This window comes from Mesoplodon bidens (genome assembly GCF_964165515.1).
Source record: "Mesoplodon bidens genome assembly, chromosome: 19".
Taxonomy (NCBI): domain Eukaryota; kingdom Metazoa; phylum Chordata; class Mammalia; order Artiodactyla; family Ziphiidae; genus Mesoplodon; species Mesoplodon bidens.
Genome location: NC_138179.1, coordinates 26,410,872 through 26,421,589, shown reverse-complemented (window position 1 = coordinate 26,421,589; position 10,718 = coordinate 26,410,872).

Here is a 10,718-nt window from a genome sequence, read left to right as displayed (position 1 = left end):
GCACCTTGATCCTGGACTTCCAGCCTCCAGAACTGTAAGAAATTAACTTCTGTTACTTAAGCCACCTGGTTGAAGGTATTTTTTTTATGATAGCACAAGCTAAAACAGAAAGCATTTCAGTAAATAAGAATTTCCAGTTTAAGGATAGTCAGTAACTGATAATGGTGATTCAAAAACCTATGCCTGCTTCATAAGGGCTATAAGTCCAAATATACCATGCAGCACTGCTAACATATTTATTTTTAACACATAATATTAATATATATTTCTATTTACATTTTTAAATGAACTGAGCATAAGGAAATAGACTTTTCACATGCAGAATATATGAAACATTTTTTAAAAAGAAGGAATAATTTGTGTAACTAAATGATCGAGTTCCGTTGGTTGATTTTGGAATCATGGTTCTTTGGGGGGAAATTCTTTCATTTTGTGATTTCTGCATCACTTATCTAGACAGGATCTCTTGAGTGTCATCTTAAGAGCTCTCCATAACATAAATCATGCCAAATGGGTAGTAAAAAATGGTAGAAGGTAATAGCCTGATTTGAACCATTCTTCTTTCTGACAGTTCACTGTGATACCTGCTCTGTGATGGTTATAAGTCACAGAGCTCTGTCTGCTCATCAAAGCTCTCTGCATGTACCTCTGGATGTGCTAATGGGCACATCAATACCCACAAAGAACAGCAGAACTGTAGCTGAAACGCGACTTCTGTACACGGGTACCGAACTGAATCTTGGAGACAGAGTTTTGAGTGAAGTAGAAAAGAATAGCTTTATTGCTTTGCCAGGCTAGGGGGGTCATGGTGCGCTAATGCCCTCAAAACTGTGTGTGCCAATCTGGAGGGGGTAGTGAGGAGTTTTATAGGAATGGTTCAAAGAGGAGGGCGTGATCAGCTCGTGGACATTGTTCTGATGGGTTGGTGGGGAGGTAAGTGGGAGTGAGCATCATCAACCTTGGGCTTCCAACCAGTCCGGGATCTACTGCTTGTGGGCAGCATACAGTTAACTTCTCTCACCTGGTGGGGATTTCAGTATCTGCAAAACAGCTCAAATATACTGTTATGTGTATCCCTTGAGGGGGAACCAGGACGCTGCCCCAAGGCTGCACCATTGTTTCTTGATTGCTCCTCCCTTGTCTCTGCATCCCCACTTCCCTGATTAGCAACTGTTTGAACCTGCCCTTTGGAACTCAGGGAAGGTCATGGAGGCTGAATGAAGCCTATTTCCTATAAACAAGAAAGGGGGGACACAGAAAGGCTTTTGTGCCCAGGAGCCCCACAGGGTCTTGCTTGGTTTCAGAAGCACAGGACAGAGGAGTAGGTGGATGGGGTATTATGGATGAAGGAGCCTCAGCTCCTATCCACGTGGGCCCCTCCACGGGGCGGCTTGAGCATCTTCACAGCATGACAACTAGTTACAAAAGAGTGAAGGCGGAAGTTGTAATGTCTGTGATGACTAGTCTCGGAAATGACTCCCTGTCCCTGCCACCTATCCTGTTGGTCACATGGGGCATCTCTGAATCACACAACAGTATGGATGCCAGGAAGCACGTGTCATTAGGGGCCGCCTTGGAGCCTGGCTCCTGCTCAGGGCACAGCCTCGCGCCACTTCCTATCTGGGTCCTGCGTGAGCTGCCCTACTATTCTCTCCTCCTCCTGCCCAGAGGCATCTCTTTTCAGGCTACTGCAGGACTTGTAGGAAGGGCTCCCATTTCCTGCTGCTTCTAAAAAACATGATTGTCTATTGCGCCAGAATTCTTTCTCTTACTTACAATTATTCGAAATTCCCCTTAGGCATTGGTTTTCAATGCTGGCTGTTAATTATAATTACCTGAGGAGTGTGTGTGCACGTGCGTGTGTGTAATATTCCAACAGCCATTACTACTCCATCAAAATTGATGCTCCACCCCCATCCCCTTCCCATAGGTTCTGATTTGATCTGGAGAAGATCCAGCCAACAGTAATTTTTAAAAGTGTCCTTGAATATGGGGCTTTAAAGCCACTTCTTATGTTTTTCAAACACAAAAGCCAGAGAGACTTCTAGGTAAAGTGCATAAATCTTAACTGTACAGCTCAATAAACTTCTACACCCGTGTATTCACTGTCCAGATCAAAACAGTGCATTTACAACACAGAAGGCTCCTGTGTGCCCCTCCCAATCAATGACCCCTCTCAAAGGCAGTCCCTACTCTGACGTCTATCACTAAAAGTCAGTTTTGCTTGTTCTTTTATTCCAGTTTTATTGAGATATAATTGACGTACACTATTTTTTCCCTACCTCTATGTTTCCCCTTCCCCTTTCCCTCTCCCCACTGGTAACCACTAGTTTGTTTTCTATATCTGTGAGTCTGCTTCTTTTTCGCTATATTCACTAGTTTATTGTATTCTTTAGATTCCACATATATGTGATATCATACAGTATTTGTCTTCCTTTGTCTGACTTACTTCACTTAGCATAATGTCCTCCAAGTCCATCCATGTTGCTGCAAATGGCAAAATTTCCTTCTTTTTTTATGACTGAGTGGTATTACATTGTATATATACACCACATCTTCTTTATCCATTCATCTGTTAATGGACACTTCGGTTGCTATGGACATTGGGATGCATGTAACTTTTTGAATTAGTGTGGTTTTTTTCCGGATATATATCCAGGAGTGGAATTGCTGGGTCATATGGTAGGTAGTTCTATTTTTAGTTTTTTGAGGAATCTCCATACTGTTTTCCACAGTAGCTGCACCAATTTATATCCCCACCAACAGTACACTAGGATGCCCTTTTCTCCACACCCTCTCCAAAGTTTGTTATTTGTGTTCTTTTTGATGATAGCTACCTGACAGGTGTGAGGTGATATCTCATTGTGGTTTTGATTTGCATTTCCCTGGTGATTAGTGATGATAAGCATCTTTTCATGTGCCTGTTGGCCATCTGTATTTCTTCTTTGGAAAAATGGCTATTCAGTTCTCTTGCCCATTTTTTAATCAGGTTGTTTGTTTTTTTGACATTCAGTTGTGTGAGCTCTTTATATATGTTGGATATGAAGCCCTTATTAATCATATCATACGCAAAAATCTTCTCCCATCCTGTAGGTTGTCTTTTTGTTTTGTCAATGGTTTCCTTTGCTGTTAGTTAAATGGAATGATATTGTATGAACTCTTGTGTGTTTTCTCTTTTTTTACACGCAAAAGTCTGTGAGATTCATCCATGTTGCTGCTTGCATCAGCAGTTCTTTCTTAATGCTATGTACTAGCCCATTGTTTGAATCAGCTATACTTTATTTATCCATCAGACTGTTTCCAATTTGGGGCTAACAGTAAAGTCACTGTGATAAGTTCTGTGTATGTCTTTGGGGACACAGGCATCCGTCTGTAATGGAGTAGAACTGCTTTTGGACCACCATTGCAGGAGTAGAATTTCTGGAACATAGTTTAGGTGTGTGCTCAGCCTGAGAAGATCTTGCCAAACATCTTTTTCCACGGTGGTAGTACCGATTTACACACACACCCACAATGCGTTAGAGTTCTGATTGTTATGCATCCTCAGCAGCACTTGATATTTTCAGTCTTCTCAATTTTATTCATTCAGGTGGGCATATAGTAAGATCCTGCTGTGGTTTCAGTTTGCATTCCCCTGATGAACGTGATGTAGAGCACATATTAATATATTTATTGCCATTTGGATAGTCCCTTTTGTGCAGTGCACATTTAAGTATCCTGCTCACTTTTCAACTGGATTTTCTTTCTTTTTAAAACTATCTATTTGTAGGAGTTGCTCACATATTTTGGATACAGGTCCTTAACTGGTTATGTGCATTGCAAATATTTTGTCCCAGTCTGTGGCTTGTCTTTTACTCTCTTAACAGAATATTTTAATGAATGAAAGTGCTTAAATTTAATGAAGTCCAATTTATCCATTTATAAATAACTTTAATTTATTTTTAGAAAATCTTCTTTTACCATTATTTTTAATATCCTGTTTAAGAAACCTCTGCCTTCTCCAAGAATATGAAGACATTATCATTTTTTTCTAGAATGTTCTATTGAATCCTTTGCTAGTAGCAATGAAGGCAGAACCAGCTACTTACTTAACTTGGAGGAAGGGGAAAAAAGAAAATAAAGGAGAAAGTGTGCAAACATGGAATAATACCTCAAGATAGTACCTCACTGTAATTTTAGTTATGGGATTTTAGGCTTTTACTCAACTGCGTGTTCTCCTCTTTGCACCCAGTCTGATACCAAGCTCAGGTGAATTCAATTTGTGCTCAAGTTCAGCCTCTGCCCTCCATCCAAAGAAAGAAAAGACAAGAAGAGTAAATGTCGCAGACGATTGGTCAGAACTGGGAGAAGCCTTGGACATCATAGCCCAACCAGAGTCTCCCCATCACTGCTGAGGAAGCACATGAGACTCACCTGGGGCATACACCTAGTTAGTGGCAGGGCCAGGATTTGATCCCAGGACTCCTGCCCTCCTGTTCACAGACCCTTCCCACATCTCACAGCTTCCTGGAAAACCCAAGGCCTATTTTTTTTTCTTTGTTTTCTTGTTTCATTGGAGTATAGTTGCTTTACAATGTTGTGTTAGTTTCTGCTGTACAATGAAGTGAATCAGCCATATGTATACCTATATCTCCTCCCCCTTGGACCTCCCTCCCACCTCAGCCCCCAATCCCACCCATCTAGGTCATCACAGAGCACCAAGCTGAGCTCCCTGTGCTATACAGCAGGTTCCCACTAGCTATCCATTTTACACATGGTAGTGTATATATGTCAATCCTAATCTAAAGAACCCACAGGGGTTTCAGCTGTGAGACTGCTTTACTGTTGACTCGACAAGTAAGCAGAAGACTTATGTGTTTCTTATTCATTTCCTCTATTGAATTATGAACAGCCAACCAGCCAGACATTAAAACAACATAAGCTTGGTGGCAGGAGGGGCAGGGCAGGTGTGGAGAACAGAGGGGAGGAGAAAAAATATTGACATTAGGGCGACACTTCAGGGCTTGCGGGTTTAGGACCAATTTTGAAAAGGGATTTAATTCCTTCCAAGCAGCCCGTGTTAGCTCCCCCTTGCTCCCCCTGTTTCCACTGGCTCCAGGCACCAGTAATGAGACTGAATATCAGCGAAGCACTTGCTTCATCTTTTCTTCAGGCAAAAGCATTGATTTAGACCAGAGGTTTCTAACTGGAAGCCTGTGGGCTGGATGAGGCCCATAGATGGGATCGTAGGTATATGTGTTTAACAATTAAGCCAAATTTAAAAAAAAGTTTCACATTGAAGAAACCAGAGCTTCCAGGGTCTCCTGAAAAGTGAATATATATGGCAATACTGGGTGTGCATTGTGACTTGGCAACGACAGGCTTGAGTTGGATTAACTTGCTTTCTGTCCTCCACTGCTTCACTTGTTCACATCAATTGTCTCCTCCATGGACAGTTGATTTGGGGGCCCTGATTTAAACAATGACACGAATTAGTATTATTTTCTGTTTACAAATACAACATGCCCTGAAATAAAAAACAACTTTTAAATTATATTTCTTCACTATCAGCTGATGCTGGTACTTGTTCCACTGGACCTGGCCACAGCAGAACTCATACATATATAACACACGCACTACTGGTTAGATCCTCTCAGCCCCTCTTGATCTGCAGCTGGGGCGTCACTGATCCTGGGGTATTTCAGCTTCTAGTCCGGCACTGGTTGGAATATAGGCATTAAATTCCTCATTGACATCTTCCTACTACTTCTGAACACTAAATGCCTTCAAAAGGATTTAAAATGATGTGGGCATCACCCTTTCTGTAACGGAGCCAGTGGCTTCATCAGTGTCACTCTCAGTCTCTACTGGATCTGGCTTTCATCTTTGACATCAGCACCAATTTCCCAAAATGACTGAAAAGACTCTTGAAGGGGAACCATGTCGCAGCACCATCTTGACCTCAGTCATGTCCAGTTCCCTCTCTCTGGGCAGTAAGATTCACCAGGAAGGAGATGCACCTTGGGTAAAACAAACCACCCCAGAAATAAAGATCAGACACTTTTACTACAATTTAAAACAAAAACAGTCCTCTACCGTAAAATCCGAAAGGTTCCAAAATTTCATTATTTGAAAACAAACAAATATGCTTTTCTTTTAAGAGAAAGGAATGGTGACCTATTCACTCTCACCCTGGGGGAAAATATATTATTGGAAAGTTTTTACTTTTTTGAACTCATTCCAGGGATGCGATGAACAAGGCTCGATTCTGCGGCTGTATTTCCTGAAGTGTCATTATCCTTCTGCCAGAACAACTGATGGATGGCTGGGAGGAAAGATACAATTTGGAGGCAATTAATTCTGCTTCAAGTCCCAATTCACCAGTGCTAAATAGCACTTGAATCCCGGTTCAAGGTTTAGAGGCCAGTGGAAGTCAGCCTGGGCTGCTCTTCTTCGGGGCTCATTCTGCAAGGAGCCTGCCTTTTGTTCCACCTCCTCTTGGTCCTGTGCTTGGGGGCAATTAGATGGGTGATGGGGCCTCCCTTATTCAGCTGACTGGGGCCCTGGGCTGCTTTTTGCCCTGATTTCCAGTGCAGAGGGAGCCCCTGGTGATCTGGTGGTGGTACTTGCTCCACTGAACTGGGTCACACCAGGACTCATGCTGCCATCTGCTTGCAACACTGCAACAAAAACACAACAAGGAGCCTGGTTTTGTCTCCCTCAGCGATGCTGCTTGGTCCACTCTGCACTGGAAATGGACCCAGCGAGCCAAAGAGGCTTCACATGAGCTCGCCAGCATCATCCCAAACCCGAGGCAGAGCCAGGGACAAGCCCGCAGATGACCCTGCTGGGGTTACAAACACATCAACTTCCGCTTATGATTTATAAACCAGTGGAAATTGTTATGAAGCAACAGCTGCTGAGAGGTCAGCCTTCAGTCCACCCCTTGCCTTTCTCTTCTTCCAGGACAAAGGCACTGCAAGCAGCCCTGGGGAGCAGGGACTCTGCTGGAAAACCAGCTCAAGGTCAAGTGGCCTACCCTTCCATCAATGCCTTCTAGAAAGTTTGCTCGGCAAAACCCCTGCTTGCCCTACCTCCAGGGTCTCACATCAGACTTGGCCACTTACTCACCACCACGGGCAACTTACTCAGCATCCTTGTGCCTCCGTTTCCTCATCCTCGCACTGCATCTGTTGTGTGCACTATGAAGGATGTATTAAAGGGTACGCACATAGTAAAAGCAGGAAATGTTAGTTATCATCAGCAGGCGGGGGGGTCCACTCTGACCACAATGGGTGAGTCAGGCTGGAAGCGGGGGATCAAGCAGATACAGGAGACAGAGCCCCAGAGTTGGGCTTAAAGCCAGTCCTTGTTTTCCAGGCCCCCCACTGAAATCGCTGCGAGGTGGATCCACTCCGTGACAAGGGGACCTCGGCTAACACGTGGTGGCCCTCAGTGCTTGGTGTAGCTCCACGTGGCTCACATATATTGACTCCTTGCAGATGTCACCAGAAACCTAGGACGTTGTAACTGTTTGTATCATTATCTCCATTTCTCTGAAGAGGCTGAGGCCTGTGGACGTGCCTACCCAAGGTCACATGGGATCCTAAGGCTGCCTGACTAGCTCGCAGCGTGTGGTCTTACCCCCAGCAGCCTCCACCAGTCAGAGCTAAGGAGGTGGAGAGTCCTAGGACTAGATGGTCTGTCCTGGGCTCACCCTTCTAGAGCTCCTTGCATCGAACTCCTTCATTTTGCAGAGGAAGGAACTGGGGGTGAAGAGGCGGGTTTGGAGGAGGCTGTGTAGTAGGGCAGCCTGAATCAGAGAGGCTTCCCAGAGTCCTAAGTGGGCTGCCAGCCAGCCGGTGACATCAGGCAGCTTAGTGATCTCCAAGTCACATCTGGGTCTGATCCCACACCTGGGTCTTGCCTCCTGCCTGCCTCACTAGGTGCAGGGAAGACCACCCGGGAGGGCTGGGCCTGGTGAGTGCCCCCTGGATGGTGATGGGGCCACAGTTCTTGCCCAGGTTTATGCAACCTGAAGCGGTGGAGCCTGGAGGTCTGACCCAAAGGCCGACTCCCAACTCCAGGATTCTTTTGCGGGCTGCTCACTGCCTGGAGAGCAGAAGCACAGAAACAAAACCCAACCAGAGGTCTGGTGAAGTCCAACCTGGACTCCACCTGACATGGTTCCCAGACCCTCAGAGCCCAGGAGGGTCACAGCAGTCGGGGCAGCAAGAAGCAGGCCTGCCTACGTAAGTCGGTGCAGCCACTGTGGGAAACAGCATGGAGGTGCCTCAAGAAGCTAAAGATAGAGCTACCATGTGATCCAGCAATCCCACCCCTGGGCATAGATCCAGACAAAACTGTAGTTCAAAAAGATCCATGCACCCCTATGTTCAGAGCAGCACTATTCACAACAGCCCAGACATGGAAACAACCTAAATGTCCATCCACAGATGAAAGGGTAAAGAAGATGTGGTACATAGACACAGTGGAATATTACTCAGCCATAGAAGAATGAAATCATGCCATTTGCAGCAATGTGGATGGAACTAGAGGTTATCATACTAAGTGAAGTAAGTCAGGGGCTTCCCTGGTGGTGCACTGGTTAAGAATCCACCTGCCAATGCAGGGGACACGGGTTCGAGCCCTTGTCCGGGAAGATCCCACATGCTTCGGAGCAACTAAGCCCGTGCGCCACAACTACTGAGCCTGTGCTCTAGAGCCCCAGAGCCACAACTACTGAGCCCACGTGCCACAACTACTGAAGCCTGCGCACCTAGAGCCTGTGCTCTGCAACAAGAGAAGCCACCGCAGTGAGAAGCCCGTGCACCGCAGTGAGAAGCCCGTGCACCGCAATGAAGTGAAGCCCCTGCTCGCTGCAACTAGAGGAAGTCAGCGCACAGCAACGGAGACCCGACGCAGCCAAAAATAAATAAATTAAATAAATTAATTTTTAAAAAAGTAAGTCAGAAAGAGAAAGACAAATACCATATGATATTCCACTTATATGTGGAATCTAAAATATGACACAAAAACTTATCTATGAAACAGAAGTAGACTCACAGGCAGAGAGAACAGACTTGTGGTTGCCAAGGGGGAGGGGGAGGGGGGAGGGATGGATTGGGAGTTTGGGGTTAGGAGATGCAAACTATTATATATAGAATGGATAAACAACAAGGTCCTACTGTATTCAGTATACAGTATTGAACTATATTCAATACCCTGTGATAAACCATGATGGAAAAGAATATGAAAAAGAATATATATATATGTATAACTGAATCACTTTGCTGTACAGCAGAAATTAACACAACATAGTAAATCAACTGTACTTCAATTAAAAAAAAAAAAGAGGACCTGCCTGTAGGAGGAGCATTCACAGGGGGCAAAGTCCTGAGTCCAAGCCCTGCCCCTCACCCCTTGGTGCCCAGGCTCTGCCCCAGAGAAATCAGTGAACCTGTAGGCATTCTCCCACCTGCTTTTCCCAGATCCAGGGGTCAGTTTAAACTGGTCCTCGTAGTTACCAGATGTCCATTCTCTAAGGCTCAATTCATCTCAGTGTTCATTGCCAGGTGCTAGAGACACACAGATGCACACGGAGAACTTAGAGAGGAGAAGCCTGGAAGGTACCCAATGACCATGCACGGGGGTCGGGAGGAGTTTAAGAGAGCTATGTGGGAATTCCGAGAAGGGTTTGGTTAACACAGTTTGGGGAAGGGGGTGGGGGTGACACGCAGCCAAGTGCTGAGCACTTTGTGTATGAAAGCGCATTTCATCCTTAAAGCATTCTCAGAGACAAACACAGTTAATTTCACAGATGGAGCTTAAATGACTAAAGACGCATACTCAAAAGGGTCAGAGTTAGAAGTTGGAACCTGTCTCTATTGAAGCAAAAATCCAAACACTTGCTACTATATCACATTGCTCCTCGGCATTTATGGAGCACCTGCTGTGTACCAGGTACCCTGCAAAGGATGTTATTACCTTATTTAATCCTCAAAGAACCCTTTGGAGACAGATGTTATTTGTCCAGATTTCTAGTAAAAGGAGGCTTAAGTAACTTGCCCAAGGTCCCATAATAAGTAAGTAAAAGGGCAAGATTTGAACTCGACGTTGTTGAGCTCCAAAACCTATGCCCCTTTTACTGCACTTTAATTTTTCCCTTTCTCTTTTTTTCTATAATTTTTAAATGAAACATTCCCAAATTTGATCAGGAGTTTGATAATGCATTGCCATCTTTGCAAATGAGCATATTCCTCACCGTCACTACCAGACCTTTTCTTCTTATCTTAGGGACCAAATACTACCTCTCTGGCCCTGCACAGCTGCTGGGTCACATCACTTCCTGTGGTGTAAGACTTCTAGGTCAAGTAGCATGGCGGTGCTGTGACCTTTGCATACCTATCCCATAAGTACCCCCTCCAGTCCAGAGTGACCACCTGTAATCCTTCCTTCCACCTGTGTCTGGCATCCCATCAATTAACAGATCCCTGACTTTCAAAGGCAGCTCTTCCCTTTCCATATACACTCTTGAGTGCAGGGAGCTCCCTCAAATTCCATCTCTGGTTTAAATCTCACCTTTAACCTCGGGGTCCAGATACATGACTTCCTAAAGAGCAGCAGAGGAGATAAATCAGGATGAAATAGGACATCATCCTAACTGAAATATATAGAATGTATAATGGGGAGTATAAAGAATTAACTGGTTTAATGATTTTTCTGCTAAGATTATGGAA